The sequence below is a fragment of the Ovis canadensis genome, chromosome 10 (assembly GCF_042477335.2).
Source record: "Ovis canadensis isolate MfBH-ARS-UI-01 breed Bighorn chromosome 10, ARS-UI_OviCan_v2, whole genome shotgun sequence".
Taxonomy (NCBI): Eukaryota; Metazoa; Chordata; class Mammalia; order Artiodactyla; family Bovidae; genus Ovis; species Ovis canadensis.
The window spans coordinates 31,554,317-31,574,051 of record NC_091254.1 but is presented as its reverse complement, the minus strand read 5'-3'; the positions used below and the strand labels follow the sequence as shown (position 1 = coordinate 31,574,051).

Here is a 19,735-nt window from a genome sequence, read left to right as displayed (position 1 = left end):
TCAACATTAAAAAAAAAAAAAATCTGATAGAAAAATGTGCAGAAGACCTAAATAGACATGTCTCAAAAAAAATGCAATAAGCACATGAAAAGATGATCAACATCACTAATTATTAGATAAATGCAAATTTAAATGACAGTGAGGTACCACCTCCTCACACCAATCAAAATGGCCATCATTAGAAAGACTACAAATAACAAACACTAGAGAGGGTGTGGAGAAAAGGGAAACCTCTTACACTGTTTGAGGGGACTGTAAGTTGGAAAACAGTATGGAGGTTCCTCAGAACACTAAAAGTAGAATTACCATATGATCCAGAAATCCCACTCTTCTTAATAATCCAGACAACACTGTACTTCAGAAAGATATATGCACCTCACTGTTCATAGCTCTATTCACAATAGCCAAGACATGGAAACAAACTAAATGTCCATCGATAGACGAATGGATGAAGATGTGGTACATATATACACTGGAATACTGCTCAGCCATTGAAAGGAATGAAATAATGCCATTTGCAGTGTGGATGCAACTAGAGAGCATGCTAAATGAAGTGAGACAGAAAGATACCTTATGATGTCACTCAGACATGGGATCTAAAATACGACTCACATGGACCTATCTACGAAACAGAAACACAATCACAGGCACGGAGGACAGACTGATGGTTGCCACGCGGGAGGGTGCTGGGGAAGGGAATGAGAGGGAGGATGGGGTCAGCAGATGTAAGCTCTTATACAGAGAATAGATAAACAACAACGTCCCACTGTAGAGCACAGATAACTATATTCAATATCCTATGATAAACCATAATGGAAAAGAATATTAAAAAGAATGTTTATATATATTATATATATATATATATATATAACTGAATCACTTTGCTGTACAGCAGTAATTAACACAACCTTGTAAATCAACTATACATCAATAAAAAATAAATTTAAAAATGAGGAAAATTCTTAAGAGGCCAAAGGAAGAAGATAAATTACCTACAGAGGAACAATGAGAAGACTAACAAATTTCTGGTTGGAAGCAATGAAAGTCAGAAAAATGTGATGCAACATTTTTAATTACTGAAAAAAAATTAAAATTAACCTGGAATCTATACCCAGTGGAAATATCTCTCAAAAATGAATATGAAATAGACTTTTTCTCATCTACAGAAGCGGAAAGAATTTATCACTAGCAGACTTGCTCTACAAGGTGAGTTTTTTTAAAAAATAAAGTCCTTCAGGCAGAAGGACTAAGATACTAGGTAAAAAATTGGTTTTACAAGGAGAGGAGTAATGAGCACCACAAAGAATATTTATGTGGGCATATATAAAAGACTTTTTTCCTATTCCTGAAACCTCTGTCAAAGATGACTACTTTATATAAATGATAAAATACTGTGAGGCTTATAGCATACCTAGAATTAAGCATGTGCCTGCTCAGTCAGTCGTGCCCAACTCTTTGTGACCCTTTGGTCTGTAGCCCGCCAGGCTCCTCTGACCGTGGGACTTCTCAGGCAAGAATACTGGAGTGGGTTGCCATTTCCTCCTCCAGGGGCTCTTCCTGACCCAGGGATCGAACTCACCTCTCCTGCAATGCCAGATAGATTCTTTACCACTGAGCCACCAGGGAAACCAAGAATTAAGCTTAATGGGCGCTTACAACTAAAATATGTAAATGCTAGGCAATAATTTCATGATAGTTGCTAAAGCACAATAATGATTACAAAGTAAAAGCTTGGACTTCCCTGATGGCCCAGTGGAAAGGACTCTGCACTTCCACTACAGGGGGGGGTCTGTTCCCTGGTTGGGACACGGACTAAGATTTCACAGGCCATGCAGGGCAGCAGATAAATAAAAGTTTGCGTATTCGTTTCCAAGGATTGCTGTAACAATTACCACTAACTGAATGGGTTAAAACAACAGTGATTTACTGCCTCACAGTTCTGGCGGCTAGAAGTTCAAAATCAGGGTGTTGGCAGGACCATATTCCCTCTGAAACCTGGAGGGGAATCTTTCTGGCCTCATCTTAGCCCCTGATAGTGTGTCAATGATCGCTGGCGCCCTTGGCTCGGAGCTGTGTAAACTGCATTTTCTACCTTCACATGCTGTTTTTCCTGGGTATCTGTCTTTTCTTAGGAGACACCCGTCATTTTAGACTTGGGGTCAGCCTACTCCACTATGACCTCATCTTAGCTATTTACACCCACAATAACTGTATCCCCAAGTAAGTTCATATTCTGAGATGGTAAGGATTTCAGCATACCTTTTTGTGAAAGTGAAAGTGAAGTTGCTCAGTCGTGTCCGACGCTTTGCGACCCCATGGACTGTAGCCCACCAGGCTCCTCCGTCCATGGGATTCTCCAGGCAAGAATACTGGAGTGGGTTGCCATTTCCTTCTCCAGGGGATCTTCCCTGACCCAGGGATCGAACCCAGGTCTCCCACATTGCAGGCAAATGCTTTAACCTCTGAGCCACCAGGGAAACCAGCATACCTTTTTAGAGTAACACAATTCAGCTCATAAAATTGGTAGCCCCAAAGATTCTTCTGAGGCAATCTTCCTAGATTCTGATATCTTTAGAGTATATCAAGGTACATAGGCATTTTTGTTGTATTACCAGGTAAGTAAATAACATGGGATCAGAGTTACGTATATTGTTGATTTTCTTTTCAGCACACCAGAGTGACAGGATTCAATAGCAATACTAATATTCAGTGCTCCTCTGGGTTTCAAGATCCTCTGTGAGTAATTTTTGACAAATCATTCTCTAAAAAATATCAACTTTAGAAAAGCTGCAACCCACACAGAACTGTTCCACCTTCAGAGACAGTAGACAATTAAAGTGTCAATTCAAATCTAATAATAATCTAGTAATAAACTGCCATCTTTAAATATTAATACATTATCCTGGGGTAATAGGAAGAGTGTCAAGATCTAGGCACTTTACATATTGCTTTTCAGGTAAACAAGAACTCTAATGTATAATTTACATTATTAAAGGACATAATCACCAAGTGTTCGGTAAGTCATTTCACAGAATACTGACTGGGCATCTCCCTTGCTAAAAAATACATGAATTTGTTTTAAAATATTATTTAATGTAGCTGCTTTAGATGCCACAAAAAAAGAAAACTACAGGCCAATATCACTGATGAAGATAGATGCAAAAATCCTTAACAAAATTCTATCAATCAGAATCCAACAACACATTAAAAAAAAGATCATACAGCATGACCAATGTTGTATTAGTTTCTGCCGTACAACAAAGTAAATCAGCCATGTGCTATGCCTAGTCACTCAGTCATGTCTGACCCTTTGCCACCCCATGGACTGTAGCCCTCCAGGCTTCTCTGTCCATGGGGATTCTCCAGGCAAGAATACTGGAGTGGGTTGCCATGCCCTCCTCAATACGTATACATATATCCCCTCTTTTTGGATTTCCTTCTCATTGAGGTCACCACAGAGTGAGTTGAGTTCCATGTGCTGCTGAGTAGATTCTCAATAGTTGTCCATTTGGTACATAATAGTGTGTGTATGTCAATTCCAAGTCTCCCAGTTCATCCCATTTGTTCTCAATGTCTGTATCTCTATTTCTGCTTTGCAAATAGGTTCATCTGTATCATTTTTCTGAAAACCATAATTCCAGAAGACACACGCACCCCAGTGTTTGCTGCAGCACTATTTACGATAGCCAGGATGTGGAAGCAACCTAAATGCCCACCGACAGAGGAATGGATAAAGAAGATTATACAATGGGACATTACTCAGCCATAAAAAGGAATGAAATTGTGCCATTTGCAGAGACATGGATGGACCTAGAGCCTGTCATACAGAGTGAAGTAAGTCAGAAAGAGAAAAACAAGCCAAGTCTACTTAGCTCATATATGTGGAATCTAGAAAACTGATACAGATGAACCTATTTGCAAAGCAGAAAGAGACACATGTATTATTCAAATAGAGTTTAATAGCAACTTCTCTGATAAAGACTCCTTGTTTTTAATTCAAATCTCACTGAGGAAGGAGAAATTATTAATAAAGCTTAAAATAACCACTTGGTGAGAGGATAAAACAAGAAAGTTAAGAAAAAAGTAAGCCAACACTCAGAGAAACTTTCATTGCATAGAAACTGAACTACTAAGAGGGTATTTTAAAGGAAATGAGTACAGGTAAAATCAGAGCAAATTTTGGATAAAATCTAATTTTATCCAAGTGATAAAGATTTTATCCAAGTTTGAATGCTGGCCAAGGTACTACTGATCACCTGGAAAAGGGGCAAATTACACACAGAAATGTTCAATAAATTTTAGAAGTTATTATCTTACAACCCTTGCAGTCCTAATGATGCAAATTACACATACCAATCATTTAATAAAATTAGGTTCTACTTATGTTGCTGCTGCTGCTGTATAGTCACTAAGTCATGTCCAACTCTTTGTAACCCCATGGACTGTAGCCCACTAGGCTTCTCTGTCAGTGGGGTTTCCCAGGCAAAAATACTGGAGTGGGTTGCCATTTCCTTCTCCAGGATGTAATTGTGTTATATTAATACAGTTTACATACATCAGTAATTTAATAAATATTAAGCTTTATTATAATTATTATCATAGAGAAGACAGAGAAGTCTGTACTTTAGAGAAGATTAAGAAATTTATCAGATTCCAGTCCAAGATGGGGGATTTTGAGGTGGTGCCAATGATAAAGAATCTGCCTGCCAATGCATGAGACACAAGAGACATGGGTTCAATCCCTGGGTTGGCAAGTTCCCCTGGAGGAGGAAATGGCAACCCACTCCAGTATTCTTAATGGAAAATCCCATGGACAGAGGAGCCTGGTGGACTACAGTCCACGGGGGAGAAAGAGTTGGAGGCAACTGACCATGCACGCCAGTCCAAGATGGTGGCATAGAAGGCTCCTGAACTTACCTCCTCCCATGGACACACTGAATCTACACTATTCATGGAGCAATCACCTCTAAATTCAATCTAGAAACTAGCTGAGTGACTCCTAGGCATCAGGCAAATCAGAATATAAAATGATTATTGACAGGCTGGGACACACTCTCGCCCTAAATCCTATCCCTGGCACAGTGACATCCAATCAGGAGAGAACTCACATCTTCTCACAATAAGAACTCAATTTTCTCACTGCGGGATGAGGGGTTTGGACCCAACATCTAGCACCCCAACTTTTAAGACTACCACTTGAGGGATGGGCACCCCAGACATCTTGCCCTGAAAGTCAATGAGACATGCATCCATGAAGTCCAAAAGATGATAGCAAACAAAGAAACAGTTTTTAACTAGATACAGATAATCACTGTGGCTACCACTCACCTCACCCAGGCGTTAGCACAGAGAGGCCACACAGACATACCCAGGCCCAAGGCTTTTTCATAAAAAGACCTATATGCATACTTTCAAAGTTGTAGGCAAGGGGTCAGGCTTCTAATTTAGCACCCATCTAGGGGCTAACTGCAAGGGATCAGAAAGGCCAGTGGGCACTTGTTCCCTTTATTCCCAGTGATCAAGATACGAGGAAATTCGCTACAAAATTCTGCTCCTTATAACGTGTGCATACTCAGTCACATCTGACTCTGTACAACCCCATGGACTGTAGCCCACCAGCCTCCTCTGTCTTTGGGGTTTTCCAGGCAAGAATACTGGAGTGGGTTGCCATTTCCTCCTCCAAGGGATATTCCCAATCCAGGGATCAAACCCATGCTTCCAGCGTCTCCTGCATTGTCAGACGAATTCTTTACCACTGAGCTTCCTGGAAAGCCCACCCTATATAACTTAGCAGTTCAATTTATAACGTAGCTTTCCTGAAGTTTAAAACAAAACAAGTATTATTCACTCAAATGTGTGTAATAGCGTGGATATCTTAGCAGTGGTGGAATGTAAAGTCTTGGTCTCCTGAGACCAGTAACATGTCAGAGCAATGTTTCTGGAGACATCTTGCCCAGTCTGTGTCACTGAGAGGCTAGGGGAACCTGAGGTAAGTTCTTTCTGAGCTTTGGTTAATTCATCTTTATAGATTGAAAAAGGTTCCAAACTCATTGAGCTGTTTGATTAATTCATGCAAAGATCAGAGTGACTGATACATATAAAACATATAATAAATGTATTTTTTCCTGATTATTGTTGTTGTTGATGGTATTGTTATTATTATTCTGAACTAGAAGGTCCTGAAAAAAATATATATTTGTATCAACATAGGGATATCAACTCCTCTATCTCATTATCCTATGCAGTGTGCAATTCTGATCAAGTTTAAAAGAGCTTCTGAGAAAATAGCTGGAAAAGTAATGTGAAATTGAATATAACTTAGCCATGTTGCTCCAAAGTAAACAACATTATGTCTTTTATACTGAAAGTTCAATACCCCATGTTGATCCAGCATACTGTGTGTTGCTTAGTAAATGATGTTAAGCAGTTGATCTATCAAACATGCTTAGGATAGACAGCTGATTCACCTTGAAACTAAAGGACAGGCAAGTTTGTGTTAGAGATGAAAGTTTCCTTCTGCCAATAACCACAAAAAGAGAACTCAAACTCTGAAATTCTGTTTCCTCTTTTATACAACTTGAGTTCAGTGCCTACTGGTAATGTCTACAAGCAGTCTGGCAAAGATGTTTTCCCTTCTATCTACACCTACTTATCTTTCAGGAAGGAGAATTATGTGCCCGTGGCAGACATTCAGAGCCACTCTCCTATAATCTTAGAATGCCCATCTCTCACCTGAGTCTGTGGGTTATTTAACACTGTTTAATTGACTCAGACAGAATTATGGTCACTAATGTGAAACAATACTTTTCCCTTTGACATTGAGTTTATAGTTATCTTCATTTGGTTGTCTCAAACATGCATTAGTCACACCATTTGGTCTTGACAGCTTTTTGGGGGGGAATGTTGACTTTGTTTTCTAAGTTACATAGATACAAAAGATTAAAAATAAGATAGCATATTCTTAGTGGGAACATGCTTCTTCTGGGTATCTTGGATAAGACCTTTTCTCATAAGTAAAAGCAAAACATAATTTGGAAAAGTGGAGAATCAAGGGTGTCCTAAATGTCAAACAAAGTCCTGGACACAAGGCAGGGACCTTATGAAGTGGCTGTCGCTCCCATGACTGGCCTCCAAACATTCATTGCTACTGTGAATCATTTGTTAGATATTCAAAGATTCAAAGTCCCTGGAAGGAGTGTTGACTTGTCAATGAAGCTCCATCAGATTCCATAATAGAGACAGCAGTAGGAGGTGACAATAGAAGACTGGCACCAAAATCGACAGTCCATCTGGGACAACACACAGTGGATTATTCTTTTTAGCAGGAAAATGGCAAGCCGTTGGTACAGGAGGTGGATGCGAGACATTCTCCCAAATGGCAGCTATTCTCTATGAGCAATGATAGTCATACTAATAGTGATCTTCTTTAAATAAGATTTAATAGAATTATAAAATATTTATCACAATCTCATCAGGCAACCCTCCAAACCTATGGGATGCATATCATTATGTTTATTTCATAAATGCTCAAGTGAGTGCCTTTTCCATGGTCTGTCCCTGGTGGTTCAGATGGTAAAGAATCTGCCTGTAATGCAGGAGACCTAGGTTCAATCCCTGGGTCGGAAAGATCCCTTTGAGAAGGGAATGGCTACTCACTCCAGTATTCTTGCCTGGAAAATATCATGGACAGAGGAGCCCAACAGCTAGGGCTATAGTCCATAGGGTGGCAAAGTGTCAGACATGACTCAGAACCTAACACTTTCCACGGTCACATGACTTTGATATGCTTGAGTCAAGACTCATACACTATGCAAACAATGTACTTTTTCACTAAATAGTTGTTGTATAAACAGATGGATAGGTGGTAACTTTACAGAATCATATAAGCATATCACCTCTTAGAAGTAGGTTCATAAATGGAATGATGCTTTTAAAACATTTGGCCCAAAACCTTTATCCTAAAACTCAGGAAACAAACCATGAATTAGTATGATTGACCTAAGGCAAAATCGCCAAGACCAAAATTCAGGTTTACTGAAACTCAGTATCACACTCTTATCCCTACATCTTATCCCTATTGCCTTACCCAGGTACCCCAATTATATATGATTGGGCATCACCGTTTTCAACCCATGAAAGGAAAAGAGAAATATAATATAGTCCATGCTCTCTGCAAGCTCATGGGCAACTTGAAAGTATTTCTTGTGCATCACACCAACTTTGAAGGACTTTCAGATCCTGCCCAAGGGATCCAGGGCTCTAGAAGCTCCTACTGCTGTTCTCCTTCTGGAAACCCATTCAGTCTAGATGCTACCAAACCTGGAGATCCCTCTCTCCCACATAGCTTGCTCCTCTGGAAGGTTTGTTACAAATCCACCAAAGCCATAATGACATAGTGAACAAAGGGTCCTTCCCCAAGCCTCTAACCATCAATATAAAGTGGCCAGTCCCAAGTGAGACAAGTGTCTCTGATTGGAATGAACTTCCCATATTAGCGAGCATCTAGGGCAGCTCTCTCCAACCTTTTTGAAACCAGGGACAAGTTTTGTGAAAGACAGCTTTTCCACGACTGGGGAGGGGGGATGATTTAGGAATAACTCAAGCACATTACATTTATTGTACACTTTATTCCTAATATAATACAGCAAGTGACCTAACAGGAGGTACTGGTCCATGGTCCAGAAGTTGGAGACCCCTGCTCTAGAGTGACTAGCCCTATACCACTATTTGATTTATGGTTAAGTGCAGTTCAGAGAAGCCTTTGAAGACCAGGCTACTTTTTCAATTTGTAGGCTCTCAATTTCAAGTACCAGAATACCCAAAAGTGGCTTAAATTTTAAAGATTTATAGTATCTTGTGGTACGCTGGGAAATGGTTAACATCTGACTCTCCAGAGGATTAACATCCTTGATCTGTAGCATTTGTAATTTCCATGGTATAAATACCATGGAGGATTTCCATGGAGGATTTCGTCCTACCAATGTGTTAAGGCAGAATTGGGAGATCCACACAATGGATTCCCACCGGGAAAGCTGGTTCCAGCATGTCACACGACGAGTCCACCATGGAAGATTCTGGGGTTAGCTCACTGCTTCAACAAAGTCATGAAGAACCCAAGTCTCTCGGCTTCCCTCTTCTGCCATCCTCAGATACTGGCTGTTACTCTCAGGCTTGGCTCTTCACGGTTGCAAGATGGCTGCCTCTGCTCAGACAGTCTGTGCTTGCACAAGTGTATGCCAAGGCAGGAAGGGCAGGCTTCCCTGCCGGTCTCTTTTTATTGGGATGGAAGCCTTTCCCAGAAGTGCCTCAGCCTATTCATTGGCCAGGATTGAGTCAGAAGCCAGACACTAGCTGCAGGAGAGGCTGGAAACGTGGTTTAAATGGCATTTTCAGCAGCTTTAGTGGGAATAGGTCCCAACCATCACAGAGGAAATCAAGTCGGGGAATGGGAAAGGGGAAGGGATGTCAGTTTGTCAACTACTATGGCAGAGAAGTTTGCCACTGTTCATGCTAAAGTTTTATTTGAAAATGAGCTGTCGATTAGAATGTAACTCAAGCACAAATTGCAAGTTGTCTGTGTCCTTGATTGCATTTGGGAGGCTCATCTAAAGCAAGACTGATGAAACCACCCTTGAAACTAAGTGTTTATTTCTATTAGTCAGCCAGCCATCTCACCTTTCTCTGGAGTAACAGTTAACAGTTTCTCCTTTCTCTCAGAAGTGGCTATTTTTATAAGCTGCTGGGGAAATTTTCTATAGCTTTTTACATGAACTTCTTGCAATCTCTGATTATAATTGGAAACTGGAGATATCTGCTTCTCTAGAAGGTGGTCATGTGCCCAGTACTTGGGTATCAGCTCTATCAGTTACACTGATCCCTTGTAGCCACTAAGTTTGACCCTTCCCAGCTCATTAAGTAAAACAGTTGTCTGGAGATTCTGAATCATATGGGTTGAATGAGTAGTTGGTACCATGGACAGAACAACGAACTGAATGTCTGAGGACCCCAGCTAGTTCTAATCCTGCTACCAACTGGCTGTATGACCTTGGACAGGTCATTTATTCTTTGCAACCTTGTCTTCTTTATTTCTGAACAGAGGGGATTTTAGGAGATGACCTTAAGTTTCTTCTAGGTCAAAAGTTCTGTGGTTCAAATGATTAATAAGCCAAAATAAAGATGCTGACTCCCTAGGTAACTTGGGCAAGCACATTAACCTGTCTGGGTCTTGGCTTGTTTACTTACAAATGTGTGTGAGAGTGAGGTGTATTATCACCTGTCTGTACATATAAATTAAGTTAGACTCGAGGAGGACATAGAAACCTACTCCAGTACTGTTGCCTAGAGAATCCCATGGACAGAGGAGTCTGGTGGGCTACAATCCGTGGGGTTGCAGAGTCAGACATGACTGAAGCGACTTAGCATGCACACAAGTTGAAAAATGAAACACTGAGCAGAAACAATAGCCAGTTAATAAAATATAAAGACGCAGCCCTCTGTCCTGGTGATGGGTAAATGCTGTCATATAGCTCCAAAGATAGGTCTGATTCAGGCAAGAAGTAATCTGGTGAAGCAGAATGAAATCAGGCAGATCTAATCTTTTATAAACCTATTTCCAAGAGATAATATGCTTTGGTATTAAAGGAAAAGAGCCAAAAAAGGTTTTGTAAAAACAGAAAAAAAAAAAAAAGATACAACTTGTGCACGGAAAATAGTTCATTGCAACTTCATTTGACAAATGGATTATTCCAAACGCTCAAGTACAGCAAGATCTTTGGAACTCCGAAGTTGCTGTTATGGGATTAGTCTCCCTGGAGTGGACTATAAATGTTTTTTAGTCACAAGGTGCTTTCAGAGGAGTTTGGCTCTTGAGAACAGAGGGAGGGTGGTAGAGATAAGACAAAGCAGCAAGGATGGAAATCAAGCCTTGTTGGCAGCACAGTTGTGAAACCAGGCATATTGCAGGCAAATACAACCTCTTGATTTTTTATTTAGTAGTTTTTGTTTGTTTTTATTACCATATGTAAACATGACCCCGTGAGTTGAGCTTAAGAACCTCTTCTATCCCTATCACTTAAGCCAAACCTAAGTTACCAGCTCTTCCGGGCTCCATCGTCTATCCTGGACCTACTCAGGCATTCACGGCAGGGGGCACGTCCAGGCTGGAGCTGCACCTGCTCCATATTTGTAAGCCTACTTCAGGAAAGGAAAGAGAATTTTGCATGCGTCCCTCTACTCCCAACCAAGAGAACTTCCACCTCTCTCACCTTACCCTCGTAGAAGGCATCCTGTCTCCTTCCCTCTGTTTCTACCCCATACATGCTATGCAGCTATACCCTTCTACAAACAGAATTCCCTTGAGAGGTAGAGCCACGGATATCTATGGTTGTCAAGAGGAACTAGGAATTCTTCAGTTGGTGGTAACATCCACTGGAAATGACCATGGCAAAAAAGAAAGCAAGGTAATTGTAAACTGACATTCTCTCTTGGAGGTCTTTCTGGATATACCTGTATATAAAGCTCCAGTTCTTCCTCTGTCTCTTGTGAGAATGAAACATCCAACCAATACTCAAGGGTGAGTATATTCATCAATTGAATGTTGAGATAGACATAAGTTAAACTAGAAAATCTTTTCTTTTCTTTTTTTTGGGGGGGGGTGGTTTAAAATCTTTTCTGCTCTTTTTTTTCTTTTTTCTTTATTTTAATTGGAGGCTAATTACTTTACAATATTGTGGTGGCTTTTGCCATAAATTCACATGAATCAGCCATGGGTGTACATGTGTTCCCCACCCTGAACCTCCTTCCCACCTCCCTCCCCATCTCATCCCTCTGGGTCATCCCAGTGCACCAGCCCCGAGCACCCTGTCTCATGCATCGAACCCTGGACTGGCGATCTGTTTCACATATGGTAATATACAGGTTTCGATGCTATTCTCTCAAATCATCCCACCCTCGCCTTCTCCCACAGAGTCAAAAAGTCTGTTCTTTACATCTGTGTCTCTTTTGCTATCTCGCATATAGGGTCATCATCACCATCTTTCTAAATTCCATATATATGTGTTAATATACTGTATTGGTGTTTTTCTTTCTGGCTTACTTCACTCTGTATAATAGGCTCCAGTTTCATCCACCTTATTAGAACTGATTCAAATGTATTCTTTTTAATGGCTGAGTAATATTCCATTGTGTATATGTACCATAGCTTTCTTATCCATTTGTCTGCCGATGGACATCTAGGTTGTTTCCATGTCCTGGCTATTATAAACAGTGCTGCGATGAACATTGGGGTACACGTGTCTCTTTCAATTCTGGTTTCCTCGGTGTGTATGCCCAGCAGTGGGATTGCTGGGTCATATGGTGGTTCTATTTCCAGTTTTTCAATGAAATCTCCACACTGTTCTCCATAGTGGCTGTACTAGTTTGCATTCCCACCAACAGTGTAAGAAGGTTCCTTTTTCTCCACACCCTCTCCAGCATTTATTGTTTGTAGACTTTTGGATAGCAGCCATTCTGACTGGTGTGAGATGGTACCTCATTGTGGTTTTGATTTGCATTTCTCTGATAATGAGTGATTTTGAGCATCTTTTCATGTGTTTGTTAGCCATCTGTGTGTCTTCTTTGGAGAAATGTCTGTTTAGTTCTTTGGCCCATTTTTTGATTGGGTCGCTTATTTTTATGGATTAAAGATCTAAATGTAAGACCAGAAACTACAGAAAGTCTTTTTGTTGTTACATTTTATTTTCAATGGTAACACTGTTTTGCAAAAGCATCCTTGAATTTATTGCTCTATTTTTCCATCTCAGTGTATAGAATACAAAAAGGAAATAGAATATTCTTTGGTCATGGGAGATCTTACTGGTCCCTGGGTTGTTCAGACCTTCAGTCATTACTTTTCTCTGTGCTCACTCCTAGACAAGCCTCCACTTCTCTAAGGCTGTATGTAATCTGTATTACCCCGAGACTTTTCCCAGAATACCTATTTGTATTACATCACCCTTGTGAGATTGCTCCGCAAGAGAAGTACACAAAGAATTCTAACTAATCAAGATTTTATCGTACAACTCGACTTCTCCAAGCTGCAAATCATGATATTTGACTTAAGGAACACAACAGTATATGCCTGCGTCCAGCACAGCTGGTGAGAAAGACCTGAAATGGGGGCAAGCACCTAATGAAAAGACAGACACATATAATTTGGCAAGCGGGGAGTCAGGGGGCCCTCCTGCTCTCCATGGCAGGAAGACAAAATTTTTCCTTTCAACTTGCACTTTTATTGGCAGAGGTCACATGAGATCATTAGGGAAGAGCTATACTGGGGAGTTTGATTAGCACACCATAAAGAGGGAGTAAAGTTAAGGCTCTGCTGTTGATCAGAAACATCTTGTTTTGTTTCCATAGGGATGGCCGCAGGGGTAGGCAGTGAAGCAGAGCAGAGAGCACGTCCCGCCCCAAGAATGTCCATTCAGCATGCTTACTAGGACAATCACGAGGGCGCAGCTCTCCGCACCCTCAAGTCACGGGGCAGGTTCTGGTCTCTGTTCCACCAGGCTGCAACATGTATCTTATGTCTCCTTTTTAAAGTCCTTTTCAGTGGTGATTAAGTCGGATACGACTGAGTGACTGAACTGAACTGAAACAGAAATATTTCAGTAATTATTCCCGATCAGTTTTAGCACCAAATTAATATAGTGCATGTCTAGGGAAGGCTTGTTTTCTTCAAACTGTCTCCATACTTCTGGAAACTCTCCCCTGATTTAGCATTGGTAAATAAAATTCAAGTTGATGGATGTTCTGGCCATCCGATTAAAGTTTTGGGGAGAACACGGAATTTACTTCTGGAGGTCTCATTTTAGTGTCTGTCAACTACAAACAGCTTAGAAATGTTACCCACTGGGTGGAGACATCTGATTTACAGTATCACTTCCTGTTTTCGATGGCAGTGTTTGTGTTGCTTTTATAATCTAAATACCTTTTAACAACAAACTGATGAGTCAGAAGTCAAAGTTGAAACTCACTGAGCCTGGGTATCATTTGTCCTTTCCCTCTTTCCACCACTATTCCTCCCGACCACTTTCACCTTGAGCCCATCTCCTTCTAATCACTCCAGCCATTCTCTTCTTTCATCATCCTACAATAGCACCAGCCACTTTTCACTGCCTCCTACTTTCCATCCCATCCCTTACAGGCTACACCAGCCCAGGAGGTTCCTATAGTTTCTCATTTTCATTTTGAAACCTCTTTATTGAAGTATGATTGACACAGCAAAAGCTATACATATTTAATGTACAAAACTCAATGCATTGGGAGATAAGTGTACACAGGAGATGCAGGAGACACAGGTTCGATCCCTGGGTTGGGAAGATCACCTGGAGAAGGCAATGGCAACCCACTCCAGTATTCTTGCCTGGGAAATCCCATAGACAGAGGAGCCTGGCGGGCTACAGTCCATGAGGTCTCAAAGAGTTGGACACAATTGAGCATGCACACACATATGAAACTGTCACCACCATCAAGGCTAGAAACTTAGCCATCACTGTGAAATGTTTCCTCTCACCCACTTTTATTATCACGTGTACTAAGAACACTTAACATCTAACTCTTAGCCAATTTTATCTGTACAATACACTATCATTAGCTATAGGCACTGTGCTCTGTGGGTTTCCCTGGTGGCTCAGAGGTAATGATGGAGACAAAGGAGATGCGGTTCCATCTCTGGATCGGGAGGATCCCCTGGAGAAGGGCACGGCAACCCACTCCAGTACTCTTGCCTGGGAAGTCCCATGGACAGAGGGGCCTGGCAGGCTATGGTCTCTGGGGTCGAAAAAGAGTCAGTCATGACTTAGCCACTAAACACAGACCACCAACACTATGCTGTATAGACCTCCAGAACCTGTTTATCTTACATAACTGAAACTTTGTACCCTTTAATCATCACCTTGCTAGTTTTCCCTCCCCACAGTCCCTGGTAATCACCATTCTACACCCTGCTTCTAGCAGCCTGATTATTTCAGGTTCTGCATATAGGTGAGAACATGCAGTATTTGCCTTCTGTGTCTGGCTTATTCCACTGAGCACACTACACTCCATTCCTGATGTCAAAATGGCAGTATTTCCCTTTTTTTTAAATGGCTGAATAACATTCCAAGAGAATATCCCATCCTGTCTTTATTCATTCACCTGTTGACGGACATTTAGGTTGTTTCCATATCTTACCTATTGTGACTAGTGCTGCAATGCACACGGAAGTACAGATATATCTTGGAGATACTGATTTCAATTCTTTTGGCCTAAATACCCGGAAGTGGGATTGCTGGATCACATGGTAGTTCTAGTGTTAATTTTTTAAAGGATCTTCCCTATTGCTTCCCATAACGGTCATGCCAATTTACACTCCCACCAGCTGTGTAGACTCTTCCCTGGTGGCTCAGACAGTAAAGTGTCTGCCTACAATGCAGGAAACCCAGGTTTGATCCCTGGGTTGGGAAGATCCTCTGGAGCAGGAAATGGCAACCCACTTCAGTACTCTTGCCCGGAAAATCCCGTGGACGGAGAGCGTGGTAGGCTATAGAGTCAGACATGACTGAGCGACTTCACTTTCTTTCCAACTGTGTACCAAGGTTTCCTTTTCTCCACATTTTCACTAACACTTTTTTTTTTTTAATTAGCTGTCCTAACAGATGTAGGTGATATCTCATTGTGGTTTTAATTTGCATTTCCCTTATGATTAGTGACCCTGAATACTTTCTCATATATCTGTCATTTGTATGTCTTTGGGAAAATGTCTATCTGGTCCTTTGCCCATTTTTAATTACTTAACTTTATGCTATCAAGTTACAGAATAAACCTGTGGAAATCCTAATATAGAGAGAGCTTCTTAAATATTTTGAATATTAACTCCATATCAGTACATCATTTACAAATATTTTCTCCCATTCCATAGGTTGCTTTTTCACTCAACTTTTCTTTCCTTTGCTGTGCAGAAGCTTTTGAGTTTGATATAGTCTCACTCATTTATTTCTGCTTCTGTTGCCTGTGCTTTTGACATTATATCTAAAAAAATCATTGCCAAGGCCAACTTCAAGAAGCTTTCTCCCTGTTTACTTTAGGATGCTTATGGTTTTACATCTTATGTTTAAGGTTTTAATCCATTTTGAGTTGGCTATGAATTTTATGATTTTTTTTTCTATTTATGTGAAAAATGCCATTTGAATTTTGACAAGAATTTCTTTGAATCAGCAATCAATTTGAGTAGTATAAACACTTTGAACGATAATAATTCTTCCAATCCATAGGGAGATTTTTCCATTTATTTGTGTCTTCTTCAATTTATTTTATCAATGCTTTATACTTTTCAGTGTAAAGATCTTCCACATCCTTGGTCTAATCTACTTTTAAGTATTTTTTGAGATCCTGCATAAATGAGATTGTTGATTTCTTTTATAGAGAGTTTGTTGCTAGTGTATCAAAATGCAACTGATATTTGTATGCTGATTTTTTATCATGAAATTTAACTGACTTCATTTCTTAGTTCTAACTAATTTATTTATTAGTTCTAAGTGTTTTGGGGGTATAGTCTTTAGGGTTTTCAACATATAAGGTCTTCTCATCTGCAAAGAGACAATTTTATTTCTTCCTTTCCAATTTGGGTGGCTTTTATTTTTTCGTGTTGCTTAAATGCTCTGACTAGGATTTCCTCAGATTTATTCCTAAGCTACTAAAATGTTGAAGGTGAAGAAGTTAGATTTAACATTCTCTCTGTCTTGTGTGTGTGTGTATGTACATGTGAGTGTGTTTGAGTACATACATATGAATATTTATTTTCTAGGTTCCTATGCACAAAAACTAAGTACTTTATCTACATTTTATATTTTAATCCTCATACTAACCTATTTATATTTTACAGATAAGAAAATAAAATCTTAGTGAGCTTGTGTAATTTGCCTTAAGAGCTAGAATGTGTGAGCTCATACTCAAATCCAAGGTTCTAATTTCTAAAGCATGTGCTGCCATTTATTCAGTGAAACTGCTCACAAAGAGAAGCCCTGAGCTAAGGTTCAGAGTGTGTAGTCTCCAAACTGCCTCGGACACTTTAAGCCTGACCTAGCTATAGTTCCAGATTTCAGAGATCCATAAAAGTTGTCTTTCAAATCCACTCAACTTCTCCCATAACTCTGTTTTGGAAATACTTCTTCAAGTCTACTGATCCTGGAAATTCCACAATTAAAGTTGTATTTGTTTGATTAAAGTCTTTCTGTTTCTTGTGGAAATAAAACTTCCTCTGAGATATCACATTAAACTTTTCAAAAAAAATATCTGTTGTCACTTCAATATGAAAAAAAATCCCTAGATAACTTTCTGAATAAAGATTGCAATGGGAAGAGTCTCAGTGGAGAGAATATGGGGCCACTGGTCAGTTAGGAGGAAGAAAAACTACTAGGAAAAGGATTCAGAGATGGGAAATGAGGACTTGGTGGAAGAAGAAGGATCTGCCAGCAGGCAGATGCTATTGCATGTTTTATATTTGCCCCGATTCTAACTTTGCGTAGTATACTAACAATTAAGCTAGAATATGTTAATTTAAGATTCTCTCACTCCATTATTTTAATATGCAGCTGAGATATAGCTGAGGTGTTTTAGGTTTATAAAAATAATCATTTGTATACAGAATACAAATAGCTATTTCAAACTGCATATGAACAATATGTGTGATGGAGAAATTATTTAAATATTGTCTCTTCCAGATGTCCACATAACCACTGAATAAAGATTGTTGAAATACTTTAAGAATTTAGGGTTAAATGTAAATATCTTCCCTATTGATTCTTTTTTTTTTAATTTTTTTATTTTTTAAATCTTTAATTCTTACATGCATTCCCAAACATGAACCCCCCTCCCACCTCCCTCCCCATAACATCTCTCTGGGTTATCCCCATGCACCAGCCCCAAGCATGCTGTCTCCTGCGTCAGACATAGACTGGCGATTCAATTCTTACATGATAGTATACATGTTAGAATGCCATTCTCCCAAATCATCCTACCCTCTCCCTCTCCCTCTGAGTCCAAAAGTCCATTATACACATCTGTGTCTTTTTTGCTGTCTTGCATACAGGGTCGTCATTGCCATCTCCCTAAATTCCATATATATGTGTTAGTATACTGTATTGGTGTTTTTCTTTCTGGCTTACTTCACTCTGTATAATCGGCTCCAGTTTCATCCATCTCATCAGAACTGATTCAAATGAATTCTTTTTAACGGCTGAGTAATACTCCATTGTGTATATGTACCACAGCTTTCTTATCCATTCATCTGCTGATGGACATCTAGGTTGTTTCCATGTCCTGGCTATTATAAACAGTGCTGCGATGAACATTGGGATACATGTGTCTCTTTCAATTCTGGTTTCCTCGGTGTGTATGCCCAGCAGTGGGATTGCTGGATCATAAGGTAGTTCTATTTGCAATTTTTTAAGGAATCTCCACACTCTTCTCCATAGTGGCTGTACTAGTTTGCATTCCCACCAACAGTGTAGGAGGGTTCTCTTTTCTCCACACCCTCTCCAGCATTTATTGCTTGCAGATTTTTGGATCGCAGCCATTCTGACTGGTGTGAAGTGGTACCTCATTGTGGTTTTGATTTGCATTTCTCTAACAATGAGTGATGTTGAGCTTCTTTTCATGTGTTTGTTAGCCATCCGTATGTCTTCCAACTTGCCTGACTTCAGGCTCTACTACAAAGCCACAGTCATCAAGACAGTATGGTACTGGCACAAAGACAGACACATAGATCAATGGAACAAAATAGAAAGCCCAGAGATAAACCCACACACATATGGACACCTTATCTTTGACAAAGGAGGCAAGAATATACAATGGAGTAAAGACAATCTCTTTAACAAGTGGTGCTGGGAAAACTGGTCAACCACTTGTAAAAGAATGAAACTAGATCACTTTCTAACACCGCACACAAAAATAAACTCAAAATGGATTAAAGATCTAAATGTAAGATCAGAAACTATAAAACTCCTAGAGGAGAACATAGGCAAAACACTCTCAGACATAAATCACAGCAGGATCCTCTATGATCCACCTCCCAGAATTCTGGAAATAAAAGCAAAAATAAACAAATGGGATCTAATTAAAATTAAAAGCTTCTGCACAACAAAAGAAAATATAAGCAAGGTGAAAAGACAGCCTTCTGAATGGGAGAAAATAATAGCAAATGAAGCAACTGACAAACAAGTAATCTCAAAAATATACAAGCAACTTATGCAGCTCAATTCCAGAAAAATAAACGACCCAATCAAAAAATGGGCCAAAGAACTAAATAGACACTTCTCCCTATTGATTCTTTGGGGATATAGAATCAGACTGTCTCTGAATCAAAAGTGGATCAATGCTGGTAACTGTGCATATATGAGAAACTGGTAAAGAACTTATCTGGCAGCCAGATGGCTGCTCTCACAGCTTCCCTTTTGGTAACAGAGTTATTAGAAAATTTATTGGTCAATTATATATTTATTAATACAGCCAAAAAATACATAGCAATTATTATATACAGGGCAGTGAAGCTACTGTAGTGAGAAAAATAGATAAATAGATATAATATCCTCTCAAGGAGTCGATGTCCATTTGGTCATTATTAGTCTAGCAAATGTTCAAACTACTGCATAATTGTACTCATCTCACAGACTAGCAAAGTAACGCTCAAAATTCTCCAAGCCAGACTTCAACAGTACAT

At 39.8% G+C, this 19,735-nt stretch overlaps 2 long non-coding RNA genes across 3 annotated transcripts in view; one reads left to right on the top strand and one right to left on the bottom strand.

The window, feature by feature from the left end:
• The window catches only part of LOC138446480 (uncharacterized), a 301,137-nt gene extending 296,754 nt beyond the window's left edge, over window positions 1–4,383 (top strand). The window contains exon 3 of one of the 2 annotated variants that reach the window (XR_011259352.1): window positions 3,604–4,383. This is a non-coding gene — a long non-coding RNA (uncharacterized lncRNA). The remainder of the gene's footprint in view (window positions 1–3,603) is intronic. The other variant, XR_011259353.1, reaches the window with a different exon arrangement.
• The window catches only part of LOC138446483 (uncharacterized), a 167,670-nt gene that overhangs the window by 31,886 nt on the left and 116,049 nt on the right, over window positions 1–19,735 (bottom strand). The window lies entirely within an intron of this gene.